Source organism: Suricata suricatta, chromosome 9, assembly GCF_006229205.1.
Source record: "Suricata suricatta isolate VVHF042 chromosome 9, meerkat_22Aug2017_6uvM2_HiC, whole genome shotgun sequence".
In the NCBI taxonomy this organism is placed as follows: Eukaryota; Metazoa; Chordata; class Mammalia; order Carnivora; family Herpestidae; genus Suricata; species Suricata suricatta.
In genome coordinates, this window is record NC_043708.1 from 33294027 (window position 1) to 33302680 (window position 8654).

The window sequence follows — 8654 nt, forward strand, 5'->3', positions numbered from 1 at the left end:
AACGGGTGCGCGCGGTACGCGAACGCTGCCTCCGCCGAGCCTCAGACAGAAGCAATCCCCTGCCGAGCCAGCGCCTCGTCGTTGGAGCCTCCGGCCAGCTCTCGGGGCCGCCAAGCCGCTCTCCTTAAGGGACGGGAAAAGGACTCACCATACGGGGCTTCTTCTCGCAGCCCCGGGGTGCCAGCCAGTCGACCCCATGAGAGCGCCAGGAAACCTGTAAGTGGCTTAGAAAGCTATGTGGGTGGCAGAACCGTGGCCACTGAGACCGGGAGCCCGCCGTAGTGAAAGAGGAATTATCCTGTGCCGCCTCACCTTCCCGCTTGCTTCATCAGTCGGCTTGCCCTACCGGAGGATTTCCGCTGCTTCTGTGGTTTAGGATCCCATTTCCAAGGGTTTACCCACAAGACGGGCTACACAAGCGTAGCAGAGCATCCTGAATGGGGATACCTGGCTTTTCTTCCTCCTGCTGCCCCCTGGTTTCGTGGCCCTACGCTTCATCACCACGGTGTCTGCTTTTAGATGAAAAGCACCGATCTCAATGAGAACAACGTGTTCCTCGCCCTTGAACCACGATCGAAAGATTGGAAGTAGAAGCCAGGCCGTGACAATTGAGTTTAATTTCAGCATTTGTAGGATGTGAGGTTACCATAAAAATCGTTTTTGTTGCCACTTGTTTTCACGTATCTTTCATAAATGTATTATTAATCACCTGTGGCAATTGCACATTGTCTTCTTAGGTTTTTTTCCTAGACTTTTAACCTTGGGAATTATAAAAATAATACACACACACACACATATATTTTTACTAATGTTCTCAGCCATGGTAAAAACCTGGGAAGCGTAAGAATGAAAAGTAAAGTCAAAAATGTATAATCAACGTTTGTACACAATTAAAATCTCAATTTGATGATTATGTTTTTTTATTGTACCATTGGAACATGGACCTACCCTCTTACTGAATATTCATTTTTGTATTCCATTTTAAATAATGGAAGTACAAAGTAGATGGTGGATGAAATTGAGGTAGGATAAAATAAATAATAAAATTTCTTTAGAATATTTTATTGCTAGTAATTTTGACAGTAGATTAACAGATAAATGGATATATATGGAAGTACGTCCAAGAAAATGGCTGGTTACATTGCTGCCTTTGCAATGTCTTTATTCCCCACCGCACCTTCAAATTTGAAATAATTTTAAAATATCTTGAATTTTTAGAGAAATTCTAAACCTACCTACTAGTAGATTCTATAACCTTATACTAAGTTTGGGGTTTTTAAGGTTGCAGACTAAATAAGCACCCTTTAAGTAAAGTAGTGGTCTAAATAAGCACCCTCTCAACTTAGAATATTCTATAATTTTCCATGGAAAGAAACTGGTATTTTTGTTTTCCAATAAATAACAGAAAACAAGGGACTTCCTGTATCTATAAAAGTAATAATGGTGAAATTCATTAAAATTTAATTGGGAAAGGTGAAAATTAACCCTAAAGTATATGGAGGTTTATTTGCTGAAGCTACTAAAATTGCTGAAAAAACTAGTATTCATAGAACTAAACCAGACAACTATAATATGTGCTTGTCTTCTAACAGTTTTCCTCAAGTGTATTTATCGCTGCTAAATTTAGCAAACTGTAACAAAATTTGCAGAGGAAAAACTTGGTGACTTTACTGTCGAATGTGACTTTAAAAAAATTTTTTTAAATCTTTATTTTTAAGAGAGAGTCAGAGTGTAAGCAGAGGGACAGAGAGAGAGAAGGAGACACAGAATCCAAAGCAGGCTTCAGGCTCTGAGCTGTCAGCACAAAGCCGACCCACAAACCGTGTGTTCGTGACCTGCTCCAAAGTCAGATGCTCACCCCACTGAGCCACTGGAGGGCCCTGCAATGTTTATTTTTGATAAATAGTAAGAGAGAGCCCAAGTGGGGGAGGGGCAGAGAGAGGGAGACCTAGAATCCGAAGCAGGCTCCAGGCTGTCAGCACAGAGCCCAAAGAGGAGCTTGAACTCATGAACCTTTAGATCTTGACCTGAGCCAAAGTCGGAGGTTTAACCAATCATATTAGGTGCCCCTAATATGATTTTTCTTTTACCAATGCTTATTAAATGAATATTGCAGTATGCACATGCTTTTTTACTCCGGCTTTATAGTGTGACATTTCTTCAAAATTCATTCTGGAATCAGGCGTTTTAACAAAAAACTTTTCTGGTAATAGAGTAGCATTTCCAAATATTAACAGATGTCTCAGGAATATACTTGAGAGGACAGGGAAAATAAAGAGTGAAAAAAAGTTTGTATGTATAGCATTAGAAGTGCCCAAGGATTCACTCTCTCCATTCTTAAGGTTTTAATAATGAAAACAATAGGGGTTTACATTTACTAAAAATTAACACAAAAGACAAGTAAGCATCTGACTTTCATAATTTTCATTTGGAAGATGAAAGACAAATGAATTACTAAATGAATAAAGGTTGAATTTTTTTCTAACAATAGTGTGTTTACACTTAGCCCTCCTGGTACTTTACTTTTCCTGTGGTTAATTACAATTTTAGTATAAGGCAAAAGCTTACTGGCTTTTCTGGGGTCAGACTCTCCTCACTGATGTTAGATGTGAGAAAAAACAAATTTGGCAATGGATTATTCTTACTTTAAGACTATTGCATTCTTGCCTCTTTCCTAATAGGCTAATGACCACAGCTAAAACTGAGTCAATTAAAAACGGGTGCAACATATTGAATATATTTAATGCCATTGAATTGTATATTTTAAAATGGTTAAAATAGTAAATTTTGTTATGTGTATTTAGCACAGCAACAACAAAAATGGGTGTGAAGTGAAAATCCAGTTGATTTTAACCTATTACTTTCCCCAAGGGAAGCTTGATTATAGTCAAGATGAATTTCAGACTGGCTGAGTTAGGCAGTATATTAGTTCCTAAGGCTGTCATAACCAAGTATCATGAACTGGGTGGCTTAAAACAAGAAAAATTTATTTTCTGGTGCCCAGAAGTCTAAAATCAAAGCAAAGCCATGCTCTCTCTGAAAGATCTTGCTTTTTTCCCTAACTATATGTTGTAACCATCTTTCCATATCAATAAATATGCTTCCATAACATTAAAAAAAGGGGGCGCCTGGTTGCTTCAGTTAGTTGAGTGCCCAACTTTGACTTAGGTCATGATCTCAAGATTCGTCAGCCCAGGGCCCCCTTCGGATCCTCTGTCCCCATCTCTCTCTGCTCCTCCTCTGCTTTCTCTCTCAAAAATAAATACCAAAAAAAAAAAAAATTCTTCCCTGCCTCTTTCTAGCTTCTAGTGGTTGCTGGCATTCCTCAGGATTCCTTGGCTTGTAGCTGCATCATTCCAGTCTTTGCTGCCATGTTCACATGGCTTTCTTGCCTATATGTATTTTCACTTGCCCTTATTGTAAGGATATCAGTCATTGGAATTAAGGCCCACTATCATCCAGTATGACCCCAACTTAACAAATTACATCTACAAAGACCTATGTGAATAGATCATATTCTGAGATTCTGGGTGGATGTGAAATTTGGGGGAACACTATTCAACCCAGTACAGTCAGTGATAGATTAAGCTACTGTGTATATTCATGAAAGCATAGAAATTAGAAATTGAGCCTATTGGGGGAAAAAAAGGTTAAAAGATTTCTTTAAAAGCTGGGATTTAGAAATTAGACACACTCTTAACAGCTCTATAGAATAGAGAATACTGGGGAAATTTTTAATATTTGAATTAAGTTGCCTAATGCTTCCCACCTCACCTCCTAAAGCAGTTTTCTAGTTAGAATTTTTCAAAGTCAGGTGAGATAAGTTTATACATTTCTACTAATGAAATTGACATTTTGCTGTTAGTTTTGATGCCTTTGTTATTTTTTAATGAAGTGAAGCTGAGCCACTTATGTCCATGGACAACTGTCTCCATGGAATTTGATGGCACTTATTTGAGAACAGTTAGGACACTGTTTTCCAATGTCTGCCATGTTTATAAAAATAAATTTGAACTTTTCTTCAGGCTTTTCATATTGTATTTCTGCTGCCCAGATTTCTGCTTGAATATTTTTGTGCCCTGGTCCTTTGTATTTTTCTCACCCTTACTCTCTTCCTCTGAGGTCCCCAGCTGGAAATCCAAATGTGTAAGAACATTTTGGCTACAAATGACTGATCCTAGTTTAAGTCAAAAGGTTCATGCAGTTATGAATTCCACACATGTATATAGCTTCAGGGTTGGCCAGATTCAGAATCTGAAACCATATCATAAAAATGCCATCTTTCAACTATGCTTTCTCCTTTGTTGACTTCTCATATTGGCTCTTCCTACATAGTGGCAAAATTGATAGTGTCTTCTCTAAGCAATAATTTAGATTGGTAGTTACCAAGTTTGGGGATGCCTGGAGACCCCAGGACCCTTCTGGAGGGTCTTTAAGGTCAACAATATCTTCATACTAAGGCATTATTTGTCTTTCCACTCTTATTTTTCTCTTTAGATACGGTGGAATTTTTCCAGAGGCTACATGATATGCAATGATATCATCACCCTGACAGCTAATGAAATGTGTGTTTGTATATTTCTATATTTAAAAATTGTTTTAATATGGTAAATATTTATACATGTAACCTACTTAAAAGTTCTTTAGCATCCTCAATAATTTTTAAGGGTGTAAAGGGGTCCTGAGACCAAAATCTTGAGAACTATAGAACTAGGTCATAACCACCCCCTCCCCCCAAAGCACTTACTAAGGCAAGTTAACCTTATTGGTTAGGCCTCACTTATGTACTCACCCAGAGGATGAGGATCAACTGACCCCTACCAAATGGCTAAGACCAAGGGAGGGTGGATCTAAGTACCCTAGGTAAGGCTAGTGCCTTGATAGGTTCACAATTAGTTCAACTCTTCTTACAGACTCTTATCTCTCTCCACTATTACTACAGATTTTATTCTTTTCTGAAAGCTCTAATTTGTACTTTTAATACCACCCACATTATCTCCTATTATTTTTGAGAATATAGAGAAACTTTTCCCAGTATGTCATGACAATTTACACAAGATCATTACTTATTTATGTCTGCGTATTTATAAAAGAAAGAAGAAAGGAGGGGAAATTTTGATTTCTAAAGAAATCACTGGTTTTTCTCCCTCCTTAATACAAATAAAGGGCAGACCATAGGGGAGGAGGGCAGTATTTGCTAGAAGAAGAAGGAATTATTAGATAAAAGGACAGAGAGATTGTTAAACAGAAAAGTAACATTAGGTTCCTAGAAGCTACTTAATTTCTCAAAAGCACTTGTCTACAATGCCTTCAGGTTTTAGAATTCCAGTATATACAAGTCATGAAAAAATAGTCCCAAGCTTGAAAACTGACATGGTTTGAGTTTTAAGTTTTACACTTAAAAAAAAAGAAAAACATCGTGCTTTTCTAATTCATTAATTGCTTTCCATGATATCAAACTTAGCTTAAAGCCCAGCTAGTCTACATAAATATATTTGTCTCTATAAAAGCAATATATAAGAAAATTACTTTCAAAAAGAAAAAATTATTTTGTTAGTCTAGGTAGCCTCATTTCATCCTAGATTGACTAATAATTGGAGGAAATAGAGCTTAATATATTAATATTAATATATAGCTTAAATGGTTTCGCTTAAAATGATTCTTAACTCAAAATTTGAAATGTTACAATGCATAAATGAATATGTGAAGGAAGCAAAGCTGATGGATTTTCCAGGACCACTATTTTACCATGTAATAATTACATTTCATATTTATCTTTCTGTGGATCTCCTGCTGCGGGATTGATTAGCTGCAGAGCAAGTATCCTTTTCCAACATGGAACCTTGTTTTCTTCACAACTCCTAATATTTGATGATTAAATAAAGAACATATGAAGCAATAGAGACTTTGAATTGTGAGCAATACAGGCCCCTCTCAGTGTCCAAGAGGGACTTTCAGAGATTTGCCTTGGCATGTGACAGATTGCAAAAACCTCTGCCTGTAAGAGAAGACACCATGCAAGATGACCATAGTTGGCACAAAAATACTAAAGCTGGATTTTCTACCTGAATTTAAAAGCATAAGGCAACATGCTTGCATATAAGTTCCTTTGATGATTGCAATTCTAGACTAAAGATGAAAATATCAGGCTGTTGTTGGCCTATTTTATTCAGGAAAGAAGTATAACAAGCATTACTAATCACTTTGTGGTTGTTGCAAAAAGGCAACGTTTGAAGGTGAAATGTTAGCAGATTTTCCCTGAATAGCTCAAAAGTCAAGGTAAAATAAATAAGTTACAAAAATAGTACTACCCAACATTATGGTTTGTAAATGTATTAATAACATGACAAAGTTTTCCTCAGCTGAGGTTAAAACTGAAAAGTATCTCCCAAGTATAGTCAAGAACCAGAGGTTTTATTCTGAGAGAAACATAATTGGAATATTATGAGTGTATGTAAAACTGTAATAATGTTCCAATTCCATCAACTGGAATCAACTTTCTGTTTGCTAATTCAGTTTCCCTGATAACTTAATTCTGAAATTGGAATGCTCTAAATACAGATATATTCCAACCACCTTGGAAGGTATAGCCATCACTGTAATTTTAATTAATTCCATTTAATTAAAACTCCACTCTTGGGAGTTTGAGGAGCTTGAATGAGCTGCTGATCTGTTGGGTAAGCTGACCAAATAAATTTGTACCCACAAAGGTGAGATCCATATTCTGCATTTATCAAAATGCAGATACCTACAAATAGCCAGCCAACCCAAAAACTAACTTTGTACTGCCATAGAAGTGCAAATCCGAGTCCAATATGAAGTCTTACAAAGTAAGATGAAAGGCTTTGATATTTCCATTTTGTGTTTTGAAGAAACTGAAAATTTTGGAGCATTTGAGGGAAAGGTGCTAAGCGTGACTGATAGTAAACATACAATTTCAATACTTTGGAGATGGCAAATGATTCATTCTTTAAGAAGGAATAAATCTCTACCAGCAACTAGTTTATTTCATGCCTTACTTAATGAAGAAAATAGGGGGGAAAGGTCAGATACTCATCTAAACCTATTGAATGCTAAACAAACAAAAATACAAACAAAAAACATACATATGATCTTAAAACATTTGAATGGTGCTCTCTTAATCTAATTTTAAAATTGGGAATCTAAGACCCTGAAATTAAATGATTTATTTAAGTAGTTGGTGTACAGTCAGATTTTATATTCTTGACTTTTGCTCTCATTGTTCTAATCCAATTGACTTAGAAAGTCTCTCAGGACTACTGAAGCATACAAGGACTAAATAAGTACAGAGGTGGCTTTCTTGAAACAGAATATGCATTACATATTCAGCTAACTCAGTTGGGAGAACATGAAACTAATTATCTCTGGACTGCCAAACCTGTTATTTTTGTGGTCAAGAGAGGCAAGGTATGCAGTAGATTGGAATATGAACTAGTAGTAGGAATATATGAGCTCTGGTAACACTCTCTATTAACCTCCCCCATTAACTGTGGGACATTGGACACTCTATTGACATATCTGAACTCCAGTTTCCTCTTCTGTAAAATGAAGGAACTTCATACTCATTTAAAGTTCTTTCTAATGCCCAAATTCTGCGATTCCATGTAAACATTTTCAAGTCCAAAATTAAAATTTTTAAGTTTATTTATTTGTGTTGAGAGAAAGAGACAGAGAGCAAGTGGGAAGGGGCAGAGAGAGAGAGAAAATCTCAGGCAGGCTCCCCACAGTCAGCACAGAACCTGAAGTGGGCCTCAAACTCATAAACCATGAGATCATGACCTGAGCCAAAGTCTGACACTTAACCAACAAATCCACCCAGATATCCCCAAAATTACATTTTTAAATACACCTTTACAGATGTAAATTAACCTTATAGGAAAGAAATTTTTTAATTGGATGGCTCACTTTACTCATCATCAGAACATAACAAGGGATTCCTACAGACTAAGAAATGTAACAGATCAACTTTCCTCCTACTGACATTTTATAGGAAATTAATGACCACTTAGAGTAAACAAAAGACCTGGAAATCTTGGACAACAGTATGATCTATAACTGACATAAGGTAAGGTATCAAGAAACCCTGGGACTTTATAGTTAACTGTCTGAGGCATTATGAAATGTCTGAGCTTCTATCTGCTCTGAGATAATGTGTTAGGTGGTCAAAATAAAAAGATGAACAAGACATAGTCCTAGGCCTCAAAGAGTTCAGAATCTGGTGAAAGAGATACTTGGAAAAACAAACAATCGTAATATAATTCATTTAGTGTTATGATAAAGACAAGAAGGCATGGAACACTGATTCTCAAACCTGGTTGTGCATAAGAATTTTCGGAGCAGCTTTTAAAAAATGCTCTTGCCCTATCTTTAAAAGATCATGATTAAATCATGATTTAAATAGTTTAAGGTAGGGGTCCAGTGAATTGGTATTTTTAAAAGCTCCCAAGGAGATTCTAATACAAATTGAGAATTACTGGGATGAGAGAATGGCTCCAAACTCAGCCCTAAGGATAAATGATAATGGTCAAATTGACAAGGAGAGAAGAATCAACATTGTGCAAAGGCATGGAGATACTAGACCTCATGGTACATCAGGGGAATTGCAAATTGGTCTGTTGAGCGCAATCCTTGAG